The sequence below is a fragment of the Vitis vinifera genome, chromosome 13 (assembly GCF_030704535.1).
Source record: "Vitis vinifera cultivar Pinot Noir 40024 chromosome 13, ASM3070453v1".
NCBI lineage: Eukaryota > Viridiplantae > Streptophyta > Magnoliopsida > Vitales > Vitaceae > Vitis > Vitis vinifera.
In genome coordinates, this window is record NC_081817.1 from 1,098,051 (window position 1) to 1,105,280 (window position 7,230).

The window sequence follows — 7,230 nt, forward strand, 5'->3', positions numbered from 1 at the left end:
TCATTTAATGGGAGGTTGGTTATGGGGAGCTCCTCAAATTTCTCTTATCTCTACTACATGTAACATCACCATCCTTTTGAAAAATGGGTATGCCCCGTTATCTCTAGTCTTGAACAATGGGTTGAGAGTGATATTTGTGTGGGAAAGGGTTTGAAGAAGCAAAGCTTGTATCTTTTGCTTTTGTCTAATTTATATATTCTTTTAGGGTGGTGAAAGTTGGAGAGGAAAGGCTCTGAAGTCCATTGTCCATTAGAGACTTGGTGATGGTATTAGGTAATATATGAAGACTCCATATTCAAGATCTCTTAAATGACCATTTCGTGGTACCACAATCATTGTTTCTAGATTGCAAGGTTAAGCTCTGTGATTGAATAGTAATAACATCTTCTCAAAGCAATAAACCGGGTCAAGATGATCGGTTGGTAAGACGCGTGTTGGGTGTGACGTATAATATGATAATGTTGATTTGATCCAGTCTAGTAGTTTCGGTTAAGTGTGGACTAAAACCCCATGTTGCCTCGAGTAAAAGTTTCCATTATGTCCTCATTATCATAATACATAGAGAGATCTCCTCCCATTGGCCCTCCTAGCAATTTTGTCAACAACAATTGAGTTAGGAAATCTTAAACAAATGCTGTTTAGATTAGTTATATCTGAATTAGGTAGCCTGTCAATTGGAAAGTTGAAAAATGGATGATCCTTTTGGAACCTTTGCCCTTTTCTGTGTTGAAAAGCATGCATGTTTGCATGTCTGATGAGGCAAACACACTCCAACCCCTTAACCATATGTCCTGATGCATGTTTTTGCTATTATCACGTGTTGTTGATATCGTCTTTTTTGAACCAGTGAATATGCTTTTCCCTGATCGTACTACCTGAGTCTAGTTTTCGTGTACTTTAGCTTGGTTTAGCCTTCATGATTATACAAAATTGTGTATTAGTGTTCCTGTTTTGGCCTATTACTACAAGTCCATTCCAGCTAGCTGCTCTTAGCTGTATGCATGATTCCCTTGATCTTCTTTCTTTTTCTTTGCCTTCTGTCCCACACCCACATCCCCTAATCAGAACTGCCAAAACCCTTGGTACTTTGTAGGCCAAATACCCAGCCTGAAGTTGAGAAAATCCCTTAAAACACAAGGAAAGAAGAGTCATTTTGAAGCCTTTGTCGATGTCTTCTGAATGGAAATTTTATGGCTAAGTGGCAACCGTTAGTCTCTTTGGATGGAAGCATATGAAAGAGATTAAGATATAGATAGGTGAACAAGAAACGAATGAACTTAAATCAAGAGTTGGTGAGTTTGTTATTGACTTTCGAGAACTCTGAGAAGAAGCAAAAGGAAGAAAGAAAATAGTTCATGGGAGCAAAGCCGTTAAAAGTAATGATAAAGAAATTGATGGAAGAGCAGAAGCATACAAACATCCTTAATACTGAAAAAAAATTAAAAAAAATTTATATTCTTTGTCGTGGATTTATGGATTTTCTTTTGCCCTTGCTTTCTTGTGCGTGTCTTCTTCTCCTGCGGTGGTTGTTGGTGGGTGAGATTCTTATACAACGTCCGTTTCTTTACTCTTCGGTGAAATATCATTATTAAAGACCTAATAGTATTGTGATGGGTACACCTCTCTCTGAATGGTCAATGAAACAGTCTTTGTTGTGATTATCTCTTGGATTTTCGTTGTTTTTAAAGTGTTCTTTTCTGTCAAGTTGCAGTAATGATTGTTTAACCGGGTGGATGGAGACGTAAAATGATCTAAAACAGTTTTCAGATTGATGGACTTCAGAAATCTTCACCATGTACACGATTTAAAAGATGTGAAGACCTATTTGGGTTAGTAGCCATTTAATTTAGTGTACAATATTTACATAAGAGGGAAAATGAATGTTAGGTCTGTTTGGTGACCCTTTTCGAATACGATTATGAAGAATTGTTTTTTACAACAGTTTTTAAAAACTATTTTATAAAACAAAAATCTGCTTTAAAATTTAAAATGTTTTTAACATGTTTTAATAATTTTAAAAGTAATTTTTATATATTATGTTTTATTTTTAATAATTCTACGTGCTTATATAATTATTTTCTAAAATACTTTTCATAAAACATTACTAAAAACAGTTTTTTTTATTATCAAACTTATTTTTTTGTTTTTTTTATATATATTTTACAAAACAAAAAATTATTCTTAAAAATAGTTGTCAAACAAGTTGTTACACTCTGGGCAAGTGATCTTTTGAAAGTTTAATAACCAATACAATTGACATGGAAACTTTTTTTATACTTTGGTTCAGGGAAATTAAACAGAAAAAAAGAAAAAAAAAAACAAAGAAAGAAAATGGCAAGAAAAAATAGTAACTTTTTTCATTGGTTATCTATACGAAAGTTGAGGTACGAAAAGTTAAATTGACAAAAAGTATAAAAAAACCCAAAGGGGTCTTTTAAACATTTTTTTTTTTATGGTGTTTGTTTTTTAGTTGAATAGAAAAAGTCAAATATTTTAGTTTTTTTTATTCAGCTAAAAAACAAACACCACCTTATTATTTTTCATTCTTTAAAACTGTACAAATCTAGATTGAAAAAGTGTATGATAGGAGAGGGTAATTCATTAAAATTAAAAAAACAATAGATGTTGATGTTTAATTATAAACCATTGTTGGGTTGATGCCATCTTTTAAGAGGAAACCAAAGGGACTAATATGTTTGGTTTTCGAAGATAAGGGAAAGAAAATAAAGAGGAAAAATACTATGAATGAAGGAGTGAAGAAAATTGAAAAATAAATTATTTTTATACGTTTCTTCTGATAGAGATATACTATTAACCATGCATAAGCGTGAATTTAATAGTATGTTATTATGATGTCATTCTATAAACAATTATTTCTTTGTATTTAATTGGAGATTTGCATTAGATAAATTAATCTTTCGGCATAATTTAATAATAATTGTGTTAGTATATTTTATATATAACTAACTGGACCAAGTAGAGAATGGATGTTTTGTACTGACTGTTAAAACATATTCTCTAGGACATTAGAAATAAGATTTATGTTTTTAATCATGATTTAATTAATATGAGCAAATATAAAATATCTTGTGTTTTGATTCATCAAAGAGTGAGTTTCATTTATTGGAGCGATAAGACTCGATGAGTTGGACAAAGACGCTTTATGTTTGCGATGTATTAAATAATGATTGAATCCACGTCTCGGTATAGAGATTGATGATGCACTTTAAGTAAGCTTATAAGGTTTCATTGTGTAAACCCTGCAGGTGGATTTTTATCCGACACATGAATTAAGTTAAGCGACAATCTTGAAGATCTATTGTTACTCAAATAAATTGTCAGTAATTTGTTTGATGTAAATAGCATCTGTAATCTTAACGTGGGAAACATAAATTATTATGTAATGGAATTGTAAGATTAATAAGGAGTTCAATCATGAATTTTTAGTGGTATAATTTGTGATTAATTATAATGAGAATATACTGGTCCTGTATGAATTCTTATTATAATTAGTAGCCTTGTTAATTTTATTCCTGCGGTCCCTGCTGTGCCTTAATTGTTTGGACTATACATGAATTATGTGTTTTAAATAAATGGTAGATTAGTTTTTAATTAAATTTTATTTAATTAAAAATAGATAATCTAATTTATTTAAAATGAGCATTTTAAGGGAAAGAGAGTCACGCTTATATCTTTTTTCAAGCAAATTATGTGCTGAAGAGTTTCTAAGAAAGTGGTCTTCTTCCCATCGAAGAGATATATATTAGAAACAGAAAAAAGAGTTTCTAAGAAAGTGGTCTTCTTCCCATCGAAGAGATATATATTAAAAACAGAAAAGAGAGTGACGAACCCCAGCTATTGTTTTTTCTGCCCACTCAGAAATTACAGTCCGGAAAATTGATAAAGGTAAACAGCAGAAGATTGTAGGAGATTGTGGGCGTTTTCAGCAGAGAAAAAGGTCAGTCTTTTACATATGGTTTTGGCTTGCCTCCATGCTTGTTTCATCATGATTTGTTTCCGCTGCATAAATCATGGTTTCTATCATCTTCATAGTCATGTAATTTAACTTTTCTCTTTTGTAGAAAGATTAAATAATATGAAAATACATAAGCTTATAATTAATTTTAATTGTATTTTATATACTTTTCATGATAAATCAAATGTGAGAAAATAATTTTTTTAATATATTTTTTCTTTTTTGGGACTTTTTTAGAACCAAATATATCTCAAAGAAATTAGTGTTATGTTTAGTTCAAAGTACTAATAAAGGAAAAAAAATACTAAAAAAAAAAATTATATTCCCATATTTGATTTTGTTGTAGTTTTATAACAAGTAAAATATGAGAAAATATTTTTCTTTTTCTTTCTTTAATACATTTTTTTTAATAAAATATAATGCAAAGAAATTAGGGTTACATTTAGTTCTTAGAAAATACTAATAAAAAAAAAACTAAAAAAAAATATTTTCTTATGTTTGGCTATATAGTGGTTTTATGATAAGCCAAATATAAGAAAATATTTTTTTTCTTTAACACTTTTTTAGAACCAAATATAATTTAAAGAAATTAGAGTTATATTTAGTTTTCAAAAAGTACTAATAAAACAAAATACTAAGGAAATTTTTTTTTCTCACGTTGTGCATAGTGGAAAATACAAAAAAATAAAAATAAAAATAATTAAAATTAGTTAAAAACTTATACATTTTCAAATTATATAATTTTTTTTATTGAAGAGTTAAAATAATTTAAATAAATATAAAGTAGCATATAAAAATAATTTATTAATTTTAAATCTATTTTTTATTTTCTTTCACTTTTCTCTTTCTCTGTTTTTTTTTTCAATTTCATTTTTATTATATTTTCTTTCAAAATTTTCAAGAGCCAAACATTAGTTAGGGAGAAAAATCTGTTAGCATTTTCCACTTTCTTTACTATTTTTTTTCTCCCATTTTTAGCATTTGTTTATGTTATCTAAATAGGAGAAAATAATCTTTGATAGCATTTGTTCTTTTCCTCATCTCTTTCTAGTAACCAAATCTAACCTTAAGATTTTGTACAAATTTAAGCCCAAAAAGTCTATGCAAGATGAAGAATGTAGTAATAGCTCATTAAATAATAATATTAAATGTTGTTTCATTATAAACAAATTTAGGATTTATGTCATTTTTAAGGCAATTAATGAGAATAAGGGTCTGGTAATTTTTTAAAAATAGTTATCCAAAAAATGATTTTGATAATAATTTTGAATTATTATTATTATTATTAGAAACAAATTCCTATTTAGAAACTTCAATAGGAAATAGAGGTTCTTTTTCCTTACCAATGGAGGAATAAAAAAAATTAAAAATTAAAAATTAAAAAAAGAAAAAAAAGAAAAAGGAAAAGGAGGAGATTCTGGATTTCTAAAAGCGGAACCAGACCCTGAAGAGGGGAAGAGTTCCAACAACTGTGATCTCAATTCCGAGTCTCTTGACTTGGTTAGGAAGGAGGGTTGAAGGAAAATAAATAAATAAATTCATGGGGTAAACGCGTTCTTCTTATCTTTTTGACAGTGGATTGATAGTCAATGTCGTAGGGAGTTGGGATTGCTTTTCTTGTCACAGCCTACCAGGAGGTCCTCAACCGTCGCTCTCATGGAAGTAAATTTATCTATTCTTAGAATAATTTTGGAAAATATTTTATAAAACAAAATTTTGTTAGAGAATTTAAAATGTTTTTAATTTAGTTTTAATATATTTTAAAAATAATTTTTATATTTTATGTTTTATTTTTAATCATTTTACATATTTGTATAATTATTTTCTAAAATAACTTTAATAAAATAAGTGAAAATAATAAAAAAAATAACTAAAATATATTATCTAAAAATATTATTAAAAACAATTTTTTAGTTATTAAACGTATTTTCTTTATTTGTTTTGTTTCAAAATAGAAAACTATTCTTAAAAATAGTTATCAAACAGCCTTTGAGGTGCTCGTTTGAAAGTTTAATAACTAATACAATTCACATTGAAACTTTGATTTATACTTTGGTTTAGGAAAATTAAACAAAAAAAATTTGACAAGAAAAAATAATAACTATTTTCATTGATTATGCAAAAATACATAAGCTTATAATTAATTTTAATTATATTATTTTTTTTTTCATATTTTTCATGATAAATCAAATATATATATATATATATATATATATATATATATATATATATATATTTTGGGACTTTTTTAGAACCAAATATATCTCAAAGAAATTAGTGTTATGTTTAGTTCAAAGCACTAATAAAGGAAAAAAAATACTTAAAAAAATGATATTCTCGTATTTGAGTGTGTTGTAGTTTCATGACAAGTCAAATACGAGAAAATATTTTTCTTTTTCTTTCTTTAGTATATTTTTATAATCAAATATAATGCAAAGAAATTAGGGTTATGTTTGGTTTTTAGAAAGTACTAATAAAAAAAACTAAAGAAAATAATTTTCTCGTGTTTAGTGTGTAGTGGTTTCATGATAAGCCAAATATAAGAAAATATTTTTTTTCTTTAGTACTTTTTTAGAACCAAATGTAACTTAAAGAAATTAGAGTTACATTTAGTTTTCAAAAAGTACTAATAAAACAAAATATAAAAGAAAATAATTTTCTCATGGTTGTGCAGTGAAAAATACAAAAGAAAATTAAATATAATTAAAATTAGTTAGAAACTTAAACATTTTCAAATTATATAATTTTTTTACTGAAAAGTTAAAATAAGTTAAATAAGTTTAAAGTAGCATATAAAAATAATTTATTAGTTTTAAATTTATTTTTTATTTTCATTCACTTTTCTTTTCCTCTACTTTTGTTTTTTTCAACTTTCTTTTCATTATATTTTCTCTCAAATTTTCCAAGAGCCAAACAATACCGAGGGAGAAAAATCTATTAGTATTTTCCTCTTTTTTTACTATTTTTTTTTTTCCATTTTTTAGCATTTGTTTATGCTATCTAAATATGATAAAATAATTTTTGATAGCATTTGTTCTTTTCCCCATTTCTTTCTAGTAACCAAACCTAACCTTAAGATTTTGTACAAATTTAAGCCAAAAAAGTCTATGCAAAAAGAAAAATATAGTAATAACTCATTAAATAATAATATTAAATGTTGTTTCATTATAAACAAATTCAAAATTTGTGTCATTTTTAAGACAACTAATGAAATTAAGGATCTATTTGGTAATATTTCTTAAAATAGTTATCCA